The sequence below is a fragment of the Rattus norvegicus genome, chromosome 1 (genome assembly GCF_021556685.1).
Source record: "Rattus norvegicus strain SHRSP/BbbUtx chromosome 1, alternate assembly SHRSP_T2T, whole genome shotgun sequence".
Lineage (NCBI taxonomy): Eukaryota > Metazoa > Chordata > Mammalia > Rodentia > Muridae > Rattus > Rattus norvegicus.
The window spans coordinates 72632253-72647714 of record NC_141534.1 but is presented as its reverse complement, the minus strand read 5'-3'; the positions used below and the strand labels follow the sequence as shown (position 1 = coordinate 72647714).

Sequence of the window (15462 nt, the reverse complement as noted above, 5' to 3'; positions counted from 1 at the left end):
AAATGGCCAAGAAAAATAAAATTAAAACAATTCAGTTACATCATGCTCACAGACATATGGATAGTGAACACCTCTATATTGAATTAAAACTAGGCCAAGACAGAAATATAAAAACAAACTAAAACTGAAGAGATGTCATGCTAGCAACTGATTAGCACAAATGAAACTTTCACACACGGAAAAGTAGTCACACACAAAAGGAAGGGACATAATAACAGACATTAAGAAAATCCAGAGATTTGTAAGACATACTTTAAAAACCTCTACCTCAACAAATTGGAAAAATCAAAAGGAAATGATGATTTTTGTTGATAGGTACCCTATTCCAAAGTGAAAAACAACACATTAGGTAAACAAATAGGCCTACTTAACCCATAGTGAAATAAAAGTAGTCATTGAAAGTCTTCCAATCACAAAATCCAATGGTCACATAGTCTTAGTACAGAATTCTACAACTTTCTAAGAATACTTAAAATTAATATTCCTCAAATAGTTCCACAAAACATTAACAGAAATAACATCACCCAATTTATTTTATGAGACCTTAGTTACTCAGATACCAAACCACAAAATGCTGTTATAGAGAATTATAGAACCTTATGAATATACATGCAAAAATACTTATAAAATACTTCCAAGAACACATGAAAAAAGATCACCAAACATGATCAAGCAGGCTTTGTATCATAGATGAAGGGATACGTCAATCTACAAAAAACAATAAACATAATCCACCGTACTGAAAAAAAACTGAAAAATAGACATGATCATCTCAATATATGCAGAAATGTCCTCTGACAAAATCAAACACACCTTTTCTCCACAAACGTGCTGTAGAGATAAAATATTCAAGGGATATAACTGAACATAATAAGGACAGCATACAGAAAGCCTAGAAGCAAGATCAAATTAAATGGAAAGGAACTCAAACAATTCCAATAAAATCATGAACAAGCTGAGGATATCCACACTCTGCACATTTCTTCCACATAGAACTTGAAGTCTTAGCTAGAGCAATGTAACAGCTGAAGATCAAGGAGATATAAATTGGATAGCAAGGAAAGAAGTAAAGATACCCTATTTGCAATTGATATGATAGTATATATAAGTATCCCAAGAATTTCTACCAAGTAACTTCTATAACTCATAAATACTTTCCCTAAAGTAGCTAAATACAAAACGAATGCACCAAAATCAATAACCTTCTAATATACAAATGACAACCTGAACAAATGGGAAAAAAAAATCAGGAAAACAACACCTTTCACCATAGCCTGAAAAATTATAAATCATGTTGGTGTTAAATTTATGCTATTGAGGTTCTATCTTTTGCTTATATCGTAATGCTAAGTAGTGGCTCCAAGGCCTGGTTGCCCACCTACAGATCAGAGTCTGCAGGTACCCAGGTGATGCTCTTTAACCTTGCCCCACAGTATACCCTTGGTTGATAAATAAAGATACCTACAGCCAATAGATGGGCAGAAGACAGATAGGCTTCGGGGGTGTGTGTCAGAGAAGAGCCATGGTGAGAAAGAAGAATGTAGAAGCTTAGGAAGCCACCATGGGCTGAGAGTCTTAGGATAATGTCGTCTCTGTCTCTGACTCACAGAAAAAAGCAACACCACGACGTTCTTCTCAAAGTGGTTTATTCAGGAACCTTACAACATGCAAACAGGAATCTTTCTTTTCTTTTCTTCTCTCTCCCCTCCTCAGCCCCCGAGCACACTCCATTATATCCTCCCTCAACTCCGTCTCCTCAGTCCAGACTGCTTAATCTCAGTTCATAGGTCCACGTCACATGGCCTGATCTTGCATCATGGTGTGCCTGCGCAGCTCTCACAATGGACGTGGCTAGTTTCAGGTGTGTGAGGAAGTCAGGTGCTAGTCATGAGACTTAGCTGCAGTCCCGGGCGCCATCTTGGGATTGCTGCCACACCCGCTCCCCACAAGATAATGGTTATGTTTGCTGGCTAGTTGGAGTTAAAAGCAGCCCAGATATAACATAGCAAAATATAATAGGATTAATAGTTGGGAATTAGACATAATAATAGCATAAAGGATAGATATCTTCCTAAATCTAGTGCTGATAAAGGCTTGTTATAAAGATCGTGTGTGTGTGTGTGTGTGTGTGTGTGTGTGTTTCCTTGGAAGTGAATAATGAAAAGCTGGGTAGACACAATACTTGGGATTAAATATTTTCCACAACACATTGCAAGCAAATGAAAGTCTTTTCTTTGAAGAAAGAAATTGAAGAAGGTATTAGAATGTGAACAGATCTCCCATGTTCATGAATCAGGAGGATTAAGATGGTGAAATTGGCCATCCTACCAAAAGATATATCCATACTCAATGCGTTCTTTATCAAAATATCAGCATGCATGTTACAGGGCAGAGTAATAAAGTGACGTGCTGGCACAAATGCACTTTTCTTTCAAATTGCATGCACTACTATATCCATTATCCTTACCATCCTTATCTTGTCCATAAGTCCCCTGGGCATGGAATTTTAAGTACTATAAATCACAACAACTGAAAGACCCCTGGAGTGGGGAGACCCTCACTCAAGTCTCAGGATGACGTGACCCCCCAAGAATACACACAGGACGGTCCTTGCTGTAATCACATGAAGTTTATCGATAAGAACCAGGGCACTGGGATCAAGACTCGTATCCCACGCAGGGGCACAGGCGTTGGACCCTGAAGCTCAGAAACTTAGGGTTTATATAGGCAGAGGTTTGGGGGGGTACGGGGGTTCCTAGCGCTGGCCATGACACTATCAGCTTATTGTGCAAACAGGAAGCAGATCTGGGGGTCTGGGGGGAGGTCAGGCTTAATCTCCTGGGAACAGTCCTTGGTTCCTGTTCTCTATGGTGGATGTTTATCTGAGTTGATGAAACATCTGGTTAAACTCCAATCTTGGTTTCCTGGAACATTACCTGTAGGACACAATGAGGGCTTAAGCAAATATCATAAGATCAGGGGCAGGGGTCTGGACTCATTACTCACTTGAACATGTCCGGTGAATGTCTTTCTCAGGAATTTGCCGTGCTTGCCATTGTGTGTCCTCCCTATCTTCAATGGCCTGCTGGTCCCTGGAATATCTCCTTCTTTCCCCAGCCCATCTGAAGCCCTGGGGCCTAGGGATAATGAGTCAACCTGCCCTCCTGCATTTTTAACTGTTTGTGCTCATGAGTCAGACTCTGCTGCTATAAGTTTTAAACTACTCTAAAATCCCCTCTCTGAGATCACATATCTAGGGGCCTTATCTTAAGCCCTTTTATCTAGTTTCTGGGAGAGCAGGCTCAAGAAATGTGACCTTTAACCTACTTACAGGTAGAGAGCAGGGTCTGGAATTTGAGGAATTTCGGGCTTCTTAGGGGTGAGATAGCATTTCTAAACTTCTGACTGGCTGTATTTTTTTATTCTTTCACAGCATTTTATTTTTCCTGGCTATTGAAATTCTGTTGTGCTATCACTATATTTTCACTTACATGACCTGGGGCTTAAGCTGATGTTTTCATTGATGTTATGGTTATCCGACTATTTACAGGAAAATATTCATTCAAAATATTTGCATTATCTATTTTCTTTATTATTGTGACCATGATAAATCTGGTGGAGTTTAACTTCATCCTTGCTTTCCAACTGCCCTGTTCTACTGTTTGTTGTTTCTGAGTGATCTTTGTCCCTGGTGTTCCCTAGAGTTGGCACAGCTCCCCTCTCATCATTCTCTGTCCCACCCCTTTTTATCCACATTTTCATCTCAGTGGTCCTTTTCATATTTCATGTATGTTTTGACACATGCATTGGAAGGGAGCCAAACTTTTTGACTCATTTTTAGTATTGGAATCCTGGGTGTTGGCTGTATTTTGCTGTGAGTTTGTAGCCCAGGAGGCTTGTATTCCAATCTAAGAAGTTAGGCTGCCTACCTATTATCTGAGGGTTTCAGAACTCAGTATCAGATATCAGAGTGCAGTGTCTTCCCAGAACAGTTTCAGTCTAGGTTGTCAGAAAGCATGTAGGGAGGTTGTGCAAGCAGTTCCAGGGAAGCCTAACATCTGGAGCCCTGTGGCAGGAAGCCTAAGACTGAGAGGGAGGGAACAAAGTCCCTGGTACTGGCAGGAGCAGGACCTTGACAGCAACAGGAAAAACAGGGAGGAGTCTGCAGGAGTAATTATGGAGGAGAAAGTTTTTGAGCATAAAGTATTTAGGAGAACCACGTGACCAAAGCAATGGTTTGGTGGGCGGATCTAGGCGACCAACTCAAGAGATCCAGGCCAGAGTGACAGGAGCATCTACCAATCGTCTTGCTACTTTCCGGTTTGTACGTCCTAATTCTCTCTGGACCCGGAAAAGTTTCCTCAGACACAGTTCCTTGGTTGTGGGCTTGGTAGTGTCAGCAGTCTGCAGAATTGCAGCGGGAACCGCGGCCTGGAGTCCCTGGAACCTCCCAGGTCAGAGGAGCTGCGGGGCTGGGACACGGGAGGGAGCAAGCAGGGGGGTGTTTTCCGCAGCTGCTCTTAAGCAAGCCACTCTCACCACTCTGTGGGTATCTTAGGTTGTTGGGAAGATTCAGAGGAGCAGAGCAGTGGGATGTTTTCCGCAGCTGCTCTTAAGCACGCAGCTCTCACTATTCCGTTTTGGGTATCTTCCATTGTTGGGAAGATTGAGAGGAGCAGAGCAGTGGGGTGTTTTCCAAAGCTGCTCTTAAGCACGCTGCTCTCACTATTCCGTTTTGGGTATCTTACATTGTTGGGAAGATTGAGATTCTGTGAACTGGGAATTTATCGTGACTCTTTTTTTTCTTTTATCCTGCATTTACCAGAATACTCAGTCATAACATCACTTATAAAAAAGCAGTTTCATTATCTCCTATTTCCTAATGTGTCAGTGACAAAGATCATGGAAAGTAAATTCATTCTTGCTTTCTCACTGCCTTGCTTTACTAATTGCTTATTCAGGAGAATGAATACCTTTGGCCCTGGTTAATAGGCATCCCCAGAGAGCTTTGTATATAGTATTATATGATGAACCAGTGTAGATTTACTGAACCAGAAAACACACTTAATCGAGCACTACTGTTTATGGGTATAAACACTAATATTTACTAAGCAGACTTTTTAGTTGGTATGAAGGTTTCCTTTGAGTTCTGTGCAGTTTAGGATGTACGTAAAACATTCAGAAATGTGTCTTCATATGCTGTTTTTATGTTACACTTTAAGTCCAGGCCAGTATTGCTGTGTGACTGTGTCACACCACACTATTTGTATATTTAGAAAACTCACTGTAGATTAAAATAAAGTTTTAGAAAGCATCTTTTGAATAATTATGATCGCTCCCTTGTATCAGAACATCATATCCTTGGTTGAAGAAAACCACTCTGCTCTTACACATGTGACCAAATTGTTTTTTATTTTAACGTTTGTTTACATTCAGTGCTTTACATTTGGACGTATTGTATGAGCAGTGGGAATGCCTAGACCCTGCTGACAGGGCTTGCTTTATTAATTAATTAATTAATTAATTAATTAATTAATTTCGCGGAGATCTCCCTTTGGACAAGTGCAGTAGTCTCGTTTCTGTGGGTGATCATAGTTTGCTTGCAGTCTCCCTAGCTCCTCTTCAGGGCTGGAGGGAGAATGGCTATGCATGTGTCTGAGCATACGTGCTTAGGGCAAAAGGGACATTGTTATTTGTGATAGTTTCTCTCTCTTTCTTGTTTACCCTTTTGGAGGCATCATTTATTTTTGTTCCATGACAAGTTTTGGGTGCTTTCTGAAGACTCTTTCCCATATGCAGGGGTCATGCTCCTCAGCCAGTTCTGAGAGCTCTGGATGGTGATTCTGAGAGCCCTGGATGGTGATTCTGAGAGCCCTGGATGGTGAAGACAGGAAACTGTAGCAACTTATCCAGGTATATTAGAGGGATTGAAGAAGGGATGGGGAGGGGCTCAAGTCACAGTAGAAAGAGTATATGAGATTTGTTTTGCCAGATTCTATTTCCTTTAAAATATTTCTAGACAACTGCAGTGATCTTAACATCAGAATATTCCCATTGTTGGTATTAGAAGACTGTCTTTGCAAGAATTTATGTGTTCTTGTGTCTTCTATTGATGTCAGGATCCAGGTTCTTAGAGAAGAATTTTTTAAATTTTTAAAATTTGTATTGTTGTTATTCTTTAGGCTTTTTTCACAGTCCAGTCGCCATCTCCTTCATGGGCCATCCTCAGATGCTTCCGGTCCCCCTCCCCTTCCCCAGTCTCCAAGAGGATATTCCCACCCCCACCCCACCCTACCCCATTAGACTTTCCCACTCTCTGAGGCCTCAAGTCTCATGAGAGTTAGTTATGGAGAAGACATTTTTAAATCTGTAATCTTTAGTAGGTTTTAAGAATTTTTTCTTTGTTATCTAATTTAATTAGTTTTGAATGTGAGGGTTGCTGTCCCCCTCCCATTCACATCACTTATCATAACTTCTTACCAATATTAAGTAATTTCTTTGTTATCATTTTAATATGTTGTTTAGTCAGAACAGTTGATGCCTCTTAGTTTTTTCTCCTCATAAAGTTTTGGAGCATTTTGTAGTTCCTTTAAATTGTCTTATCTTTTATGGTTAATTTATCTCTTTCCCTAAAATAATGCCAGTAGGATTTTGATAAGATTTGTTTAATATCTTTGCATAGTATTAACCTCCGTATTACCTTCCCACTGATACCTGCTATTGTCTGTCTTCCTGTCAACTGTGTAAGATTTGTACTGCTATAATTTTAATATATTTTGAAATCATCCTTGGGTTTCATCCTTCTCATATATTTAAAAATATTTTTGGTTTCTCATTTTTTTTTTAATTTTTGGAATGATTTCTCTATATTTAAAAATGTCTGTATATTTTGGTATATTCAATCTTTGAAACATCCATCTATATTTATTTACATGTTTGAATGAGAACATGTTAGCAGTGACTCAGTATTCACGTCTTTTATGTGTTCTTGTGTCTTCTATTGATGTCAGCATCCAGGTTCTTAGAGAAGACATTTCTTTTCAATTTGTAAAATTTACATTATTGCTATTCCTTACGTTTTTTTCACAGTCTACTTGCCATCTCCTTCCTGGTCCGCCCTCAGACTGCTCCCAGTACCCCTCCCCTTCCACAGTTTCCAAGAGGACATTCCCACCCCCACCCCCACCTTATTAGACTTCCCCACTCTCTGAGGCCTCAAGTCTCATGAGAGTTACTTGTGGAGAAGACATTTTTAAATCTGTAATCTTTAGTAGGTTTGAAGAATTTTTTTCTTTGATATTTTTATTTTTTGAGACAGTCTTGATAGTCTTGGCAGTTTTGGAACTCTGTAGATAAGCCTACCCTAAGGCTATCCTCGAACTGAAAAATCTGCTGTCCCATCCTCTCCAGTGATGGGGTAAAGGCCTCCACCACCTGGCCTTGCTGACTTTTTCTGATATGGCCACACTCGAGAATTCTGCATGAAGTTTGAGAAGACTGTGTATCTTCTGCTGTTGTGTTTATGGTTTTCTGGAGGCCTCCACCTCATTAGTGGTTTTCAGTAGTGTTCATTGTTGTCTTTCTAAATGGTGGATATTGAAACTTATCTGTATCACCATCTCTCTGCTTCCTCTAGTCATGCCATGATTGTTTAATGCATTTGGAAACTTTTGTGAAATGCATTCAGGTTGATCATATAGTTTTCTGGAAATAAACCATCTGATCATTTGTTAATATTCTTTGTTTTTTCAGTTCATAGAGTTTGCTTTTCCTCTTACCTACCATACTTGTTTCCAACTCTCTTGACAGCAAATGCTTAAAAAACTTCATTGAGTCTTAGCAATTAGTATTCTTTTTTTAAAAATGTTTTTATTGGTTATTTTATTTATTTACATTTCAAATGTTATTCCCCTTCCTGGTTTCCCCTCCAAAAACACCCTATGTCACCTGCCCTCCTTTATACTTCTATGAGGGTGCTCCTCTAACCACCTACCCACTCCTGCCTTACTCTTCTAGTAAGTGTTCCCCTACACTGGGGCATCAAGCCTTCACAGAACCAAAGGCCTCCCCTCCCACTGATGCCAGATAAGGTCATCCTACTACATATACAGCTGGAGCCATGGGTCCCTCAATGTGTATTCTTCGGTTAATGATTCAGTCCCTGGGAACTCTGGAGGTCAGCAAGCACTTCTTGGTCTCTGTGATAGTGTCTGTGATTGGTGTCTGTATATGAGATTGAGCCCTAGGTGGGGCAGTTTCTGAATAGCCTTTCCTTCAGTTTTTGCTCCACCCTTTATCCCTGTATTTCCTTTAGACAAGAGCAATTCTGGATTAAAAAATTGGAGATGAGTGGTTGATCCCATCCCCCAACTGGGGGCCCTTGCCACTTTTGGTGGCCACCCCCCAGTTCCCCATGCCCCAATCTTATAATCCTTTGTTCAATTTCCTGACCCTCTATGTATCATCTGTGTCTCCTCCCATACCTGATCCTGCTCCCCCCTTTTTTTGACTTCCCTCCTCTTTTCCTCTCAAGTCTCTCTCACCCTCTATGTCCTGTGAGTATTTTGTTCCCCCTTCTTAGAAGGGCTGAAGCATCCACACTTTGGTCTTCCTTCCTGAGGTTCATATGGTCTGTGAGTTGTATCATGGGTATTCCCAGCTTTTTGCTTAATATCTTACTTATCAGTGAGTATATACCATATATGTTCTTTTGTGACTGGGTCAACTCAAACACGATGATATTTTCTAATTCAATCTATTCGCGTATGAATTTCATGAAGTCATTGTTTTTAATAGCTGTGTAGTACTCAATTGTGGTCTAATTTACCACATTTTCTGTATCCATTCCTCTATTGAAGGGCATCTGGGTTCTTTCCAGCTTCTGTCTGTTATAAATAAGGCTGTTATTAGCATAGTAGAGCATGTGTCTTTGGTGTATGTTGGAGCATCTTTTGGGTATATGCATAGCTGGGTTTTCAGGTAGTACTATGTCCATTTTTGTGAGGAACTGACATAGTGATTTCTAGAGTGGTTGTACCAGCTTTCAATCCCACTAACAATGGAGGACAGTTCCTCTTTCTCCACATCCTCAGCAGCATCTACTGTCACCTGAGTTTGTTTTATCTTAGCCATTCTGACTGGTGTGAGGTGAAATCTCAGGGTTCTTTTGATTTGCATTTCCCTGATGACTAAGGATGTTGAACATTTCTTTAGATACTTCTCAGCCATTCAGTATTCCTCAGCTGAGAATTCTTTGTTTATCTCTGTACCCTATTTTCAATAGGGTTATTTGGTTCTCTGAACTCTCTTGAGTTCTTTGTATATATTGGATCTTAGCCCTCTATCTGATGTAGGATTGGTAAGTTCTTTTCTCAATCGGTTGCTTACTGTTTTGTCCTAATGACAGTGTCCTTTGCCTTATAGAAATTTTAGATGCTTTGGTTTTGTATATGGGTTGGATTCCTTGTGGTCTCTGTTGGTCTGGGCATAACAATAAGCATGGATCCATTCTCATTCCTCTGGATGCAAACATCCAGTTAGACCAGCAGTATTTGTTGAAGATTTTTTTCAATTTGTATTTTTGTTTTATCAAAAATCAGGTGGCCATATATATTTATGTCTAGGTCTTCAATTCTTATTCACTGATTAGTGTATCTTTTTCTGCCAGTATTTTTTGAGGATTTTTAATATCGTAGTTTTGTAGAAAATTTAAATTAGGAATGTTGAGAGATCTCTAGAAGTTCTTTTATTGTTCAGGATTATTTTAGCAATTGTGCATTTTTTGTTTATGTATAAGAAAGTAGAATTGCCCATTTAAAATCCACAAAGAATCATGTTAAAATTTTAATGAGGAATACCTTGAATCGGAAAATTGCTTTTGGTAGGATGACCTTTTTTAGTATCTTAAGCCGCTTGATCCATGAGCATGGAGGATCTTTCCATCTCTTAATGTTTTTTTCAATTTCTCCAAAAATTGAAGGTTTTATTATGCAAGCCATTCACTTGCTTGTGGAAACATTTTCCATGATATTTTCTCTTCATGTTTATCCTTTTGGCAAATGTGTGCTTCTTTCATTTTGGTTCCATGAAAAGTTCCAGGTACTTTCTGAAGTATCTCCTTCCCATATGCAGATCTCCCACTGCCCAACCAGATCTGCTCACCTGAGAATCAGAACTAAGAGCCGTGGTCGGTGAAGACAGAGGATAACGTTGCCAAGGATACAGGTATGTTAGAATTCAGAGAGAGGTGGGGCTGAAGTGACAGTAGAAAGTGGATATGAAATTAGATTTTCCACTTTTTTTTCATTAATGGTTCTAGAAAATTTCATTGAGAATAATATTGTGTGTGGTAATACAGATTTCCAGTTGTAGGCTATACAGGAAACAGTCAGGCATTCTCAGTATTTGATTAGTTTGCAGGCTCTGAAACGACTGCTGCCTATTAGGTAAAGTGTCTTTTACCCAGACTGAAATCAGCACCAGACTGTGGTTGTGAACAGAAACATATGAACATGTACAAAGATCAGTAATGATTCCTTTGACATTTTTGACCTATGATATTGTTGACTTTTGGCCTGGTTTCTGAATAGGTCACACTTTTTTTTTCTGTACAGCTAACTTCAGATTGCACAAGAAAACTGTCTGTTACACACAAAATAATCTGACACCACTATTCCACCATCGGGTAGGCCTTGCCTGGTAGATTGGGATTGTAGCACACAGGATCCAAATCTGGGTATGGTCATTGATACCTCTGCCCCCTGCCCGGGTCTGCATAGCAGTTTTTTTGAGGCTTTGAATGTTATGAACAGTGAGTACTAGGTATTTGTAGACTGCGGGAGTGGTCTGATCTGAGTTGTGGTTGTTGTTTTTGTTGTTTTCTCAAGAAGTTTCAAATATTGACTTTCAATATTGTCCTCTTTAGCGTATTCTCTGTCTTTGAATTGTGTACTAATTGATGCACAGTGTTGAGTTAGGACGAGTTAGAATGGATTATTTTGTAATGTTCGCTTTGTCTCTTTGTCTTTATTATTCTGAGGTGTGTTCCTTCTGTTGTCACATTTTATCTTTATTATTCTGAGTTATGTTCCTTCTGTTCTCAATTTTTTATCTTTATTATTCTGAGATATGTTCCTTCTGTCCTCACATTCTTAAGAGCTTTCGTACTGTGCCAATGCCATAGTTTAGCACAGGGCTCTCATGTATCTCTTGTCATAGTCCCTTTTCTTCTTCTCTCACTGAGTCTATGTATTTGATATCTGACATTGATTTGTTTGTAAGTATTGAAACAGTATTTCAGTCTTGGTGTTAACTCAGCTTTCCTTCTATTTCAGTGTAGTTTAGACCAATCTCTGTGTCTGTAAATCATGGCAACTGGTGTGTGATTTTTCTCTCCATATGTTTGTTTGGGGTCACCTGTGTTGCCTGTCCAGATAACACCAGCTTTGTATGATGAGTTTCTAATGGTTCTCTCTGTGTTTATGGCATTATTCTCCTTTTGCCTTTAATATAAGCTTTGTCTAAGGAAAAGAGAATTCCATGCTAATCTGTCCAGTCCTCTGACACTTGGAGGAAACTCTTCCTGGTTCACTCTGAGCACTGCTTGATGCAATTCCACATTTTATACTGTAGGAGGTTGATTTATTCACTTATTTCTAGGAACTTTTCAATTGTGATTCACTTGTATATGATCTTCTTCTGTGCTGCATATGATATGGTAACACTGATGTCATTGTCATATATTGCACTGTTCTACTTTTAGCTCTAGTTCTAATACAGAGTGTCACTCTTTCAGTTTCCAGTAGATGAGCATTGCTTTGTCAGTAGTATAATCTCTGCCGAGACACACATCTATTGTATTGTATTATTTTTGAGTCAATTTCATTAATTCCCATATAACCCTATGGCTCCTTGTCTCTTCTTTTGGTTTTCTATATCCAGGGTTGTTTCCATGTGTTCTTTCTTGATTGCTTCTGTTTCCATTTTTAATTCCTTCAACTGTTTGATTGTGTTTTCCTGGAATTCTTTCAGGGATTTTTGTGACTCCTCTCTATGGGCTTCTACTTGTTTATTTATGTTTTCCTGGAATTCTTTCAGGGATTTTTGCAATTCCTCTCTGTAGGCTTCTACTTGTTTATTAATGTTTTCCTGTGTTTCTCTAAGGGAGTTCTCGTCTTTCTTGAAGTCCTCCAGCATCATGATCAAATATGATTTTGAAACTAGATCTTGCTTTTCTGGTGTGTTTGGATATTCCGTGTTTGCTTTGGTGGGAGAATTGGGCTCCGATGATGCCATGTAGTCTTGGTTTCTGTTGCTTGGATTCCTGCACTTGCCTCTCGCAATCAGATTATCTCTAATGTTAGTTTGTTCTTTTATTTCTGACAGTGGCTAGATTGTCCTATAAGCCTGTGTGTCAGGGGTGCTGTAGACCTGTTTTCCTGTTTTCTGTCAGCCAGTTATAGGAACAGAGTGTTCTGCTTTCAGGCGTGTGGTTTTTCCTATCTACAGGTCTTCAGCTGTTCCTGTGGGCCTGTGTCTTGAGTTCACCAGGCAGGTCGCTTGGAGCAGAAAAGTTGGTCTTACCTGTGGTCCTGAGGCTCAAGTTTGCTCGTGGGGTGTTGCTTATGAGCTCTCCGTCGGGGCAGCAACCAGGAAGATCTATGCCGCCCTTTCCCGGAGCTTCCATGCACCAGGGTTCCAGATGGCCTTTGGTGTTTTCCTCTGGAATCAGTAATGTGTGCAAAATGCAGTCTCTTCTGGTTTCCCAGGCGTGTCTGCCTCTCTGAAGGTTTAGCTCTCCCTCCCACGGGATTTGGGTGCAGAGAACTGTTTATCTGGTCGGTCCCTTCAGGTTCCGGCCATGTCTCAGACGCAGGGGACCCGCTACTGCTGTGCCTCTCTCTGCAGCTCTCTTATCTTCTCCCTCGGTGAAGCATATTCAAACCACTACCCTTGGTTCAGGCTGCTATAATCTTGCTCTCAGCATGCAAGTCTGGACATGCTGCCAAATTTTTTAAGCCTGCATAGGCTCTGCTTCATTTCTCTCTCCTTACTCTGAAAAATTGATTGTCCCTGTCCCACTGGTACCCATCAGTCTAGTGTAAACAGGGCACTTTCCACACAGCTCCAGCTGTCAGGCTGACGTGGACTTGCTCCACATAGACGTCTCATGCCTGCTGCCATCAGAGACCAGAATTGTATATGACATTAGTACTTGAAGTGTACAATGTGAACTGTCTTTTCGTTGTCCATGTTCACAAATTTGTGAATGTCTGTGAATAATTAGGAAAGTCATATAAATGTCATCAAGCAGAAGAGCCTCAATTCATGGAATACCTGAAATTGGCATCTTAGGAGTCTTTTCAGTGGGTTTCAATCTCCAGATACTTTGGGATTTTTTTAAATATTTATTTACATATCAAATGTTTTCCCTTTTACTGGTTTCCCCTGCACAACCGTCCTATCCCATCCTCCCTCCCCCTGCTTCTATGAGGGTACTTCCCTACCCACCCACCAACTCCTGCCTCACCACCCTCTCATTCCCTTATACTGGGTCATCGAGCCTTTCCAGAACCAATGACCACTCCTCCCATTAATGTCCAACAAGGCCATTCTCTGCTACATATGCATCTGGAGCCATGGCTCCCTCCATGTATACTCTTTGGTTGGTGGTTTAGTCCCTGGGAGCTCTGGGGGGTCCGGTTGGTTGATATTGTTGTTCTTCCTGTGGGTTGCAAACCCCTTCAGCTCCTTCAGTCCTTTTTCTTACTCCTCCATTGGGAACCCTGTGCTCAGTCCAATGGTTGGCTGTGAGCATCCACCTCTGAATTTGTCATGTCCTGTTGGAGCTTCTCAGAAGACAGCTATGTCAGCATCTTGTCAGGAAGCACTTCTTGGCATTTGCAATAGTAAGCCTATATTCAACAAAACTGGAAAATGTCGATGAGATGGACAATTTTCTAGACAGCTCCCAGGTACCAAAGTTAAATCAGGAACAGGTAAACCATCTAGGCAGTCCAATCTCCAGGCTCTTAAGGGGCAGTCCAGATACCTAGGTTTCCACAGTTTCTTGTCTCACGTTCATTATTCTTGCTTCAGCAGCAATTGATACATATTGCTATGTGATCATTGTATCATTGATAATATTTTAAGTTCATGTTTCAACAAACTCTTATACTAAGAATACCTTAATATTTGCAAATGGTATTTTCTTATTGCAGGGCTTTTGGGATCCACCTTGGATTTTACTAATAAAGAAATGGAGGCATCTGTATATTACGGGATTGATGTCCTTAACCTGCCATTGTATCTCTCCATGTGGCTCTCACTGCTCTACCTCCCTGCTCTTCTTCTCTGCTTCTGTCCAACTCTCTCTCATTCTTCCTTTCTTTCAGCCATCCCTAGCTCCAGCCTACAGCCTTTCTTACTCTAATGCAACACTTCTCCCACAAAACAGCTATTAGAAGAGTTGAAGAGATTCTTCCTCCATAGCAGATTGCCTTTCTTTTGGGCGGGTGAGAAAGTAGCAAACATTTACATACCCTGTTACCGTCGCACCCCCAGCACAGCAATTAACAGTTGAGAACACAGTGAGTGATACACTTTCATAGCCAGTTGATAAGATGTGTGGGTTTTCACAACCTTTTCCTATTTGTTGAATATGACTGTCTTCCTGCACTGAAATCCCTGAGAAATTTATGTAATGATATGGTTTCATTCTTTGTAGCACACCACCCCTTCTAATCCCACTATTTTTAGTATCAATATTCTAATTTGGTGTTTGAATAAATATTTCCTGAACATTTCTCAGTATGTCAAAATGATCTTCACATACTCTTGAGTAGTTCTAACCTTTGCATGCGCATGTATGCAATGTCTTATTCATATGTTATCTCTTAACATTACATGCTTTCTTAATATTTGTATAATGGACTCACAAGGAATTAAGTTGAAGATAATATTCTTAAAACATTTGTGTAAGTTTTATTTCATTTTGAATTTTCCGGTATGCTATAATACTAGTTTTGTTTAAAGAACTTAAGAATCATTTGAAATTTAATTGTTTTTGAGGGACTTGTAGGTTGGAATTTCTGAGATAACACAAGCCATAAGGACATCATAAGGTGTTCAGTATTTGCCTGTGGGCAGCAGTGTTCAGAGATTCAAAGGAGTATGACTCCATCATTGGGTCTTAGGTTTAGTTCAGAGGCATGAATACACATAGCTGATGTCTCTCACTGACAGTTTTGTGGGCATAGTTTCATTCATTTCCCTGTACTCTGCCATCTCTCCTCCTTGAATACAACAAAGAAGCCAGCCTCCTCTCTAAGGCCCCCTAAGCCTATACATTCTGTTTGTTTTGAGCCCCTATAACAGGACCAGGTACTATTATGGCACTAAGCCTGGAACAGTGAGCACTAACACTCTTCTCTAATTTAGTTGACATAGTTTCTATAATACCAA

General features: G+C 40.1%; 1 pseudogene across 1 annotated transcript in view; it reads left to right on the top strand.

Moving 5' to 3' along the window:
• The first annotated feature begins 4363 nt into the window (after window positions 1-4363).
• The window catches only part of Znf845l-ps1 (zinc finger protein 845 like, pseudogene 1), a 29332-nt pseudogene continuing 18233 nt past the window's right edge, over window positions 4364-15462 (top strand). The window contains exons 1-3 of the transcript XR_015649464.1: window positions 4364-4454; window positions 5800-5913; window positions 10132-10224. The product of XR_015649464.1 is annotated as a zinc finger protein 845 like, pseudogene 1 (transcript). The remainder of the gene's footprint in view (window positions 4455-5799; window positions 5914-10131; window positions 10225-15462) is intronic.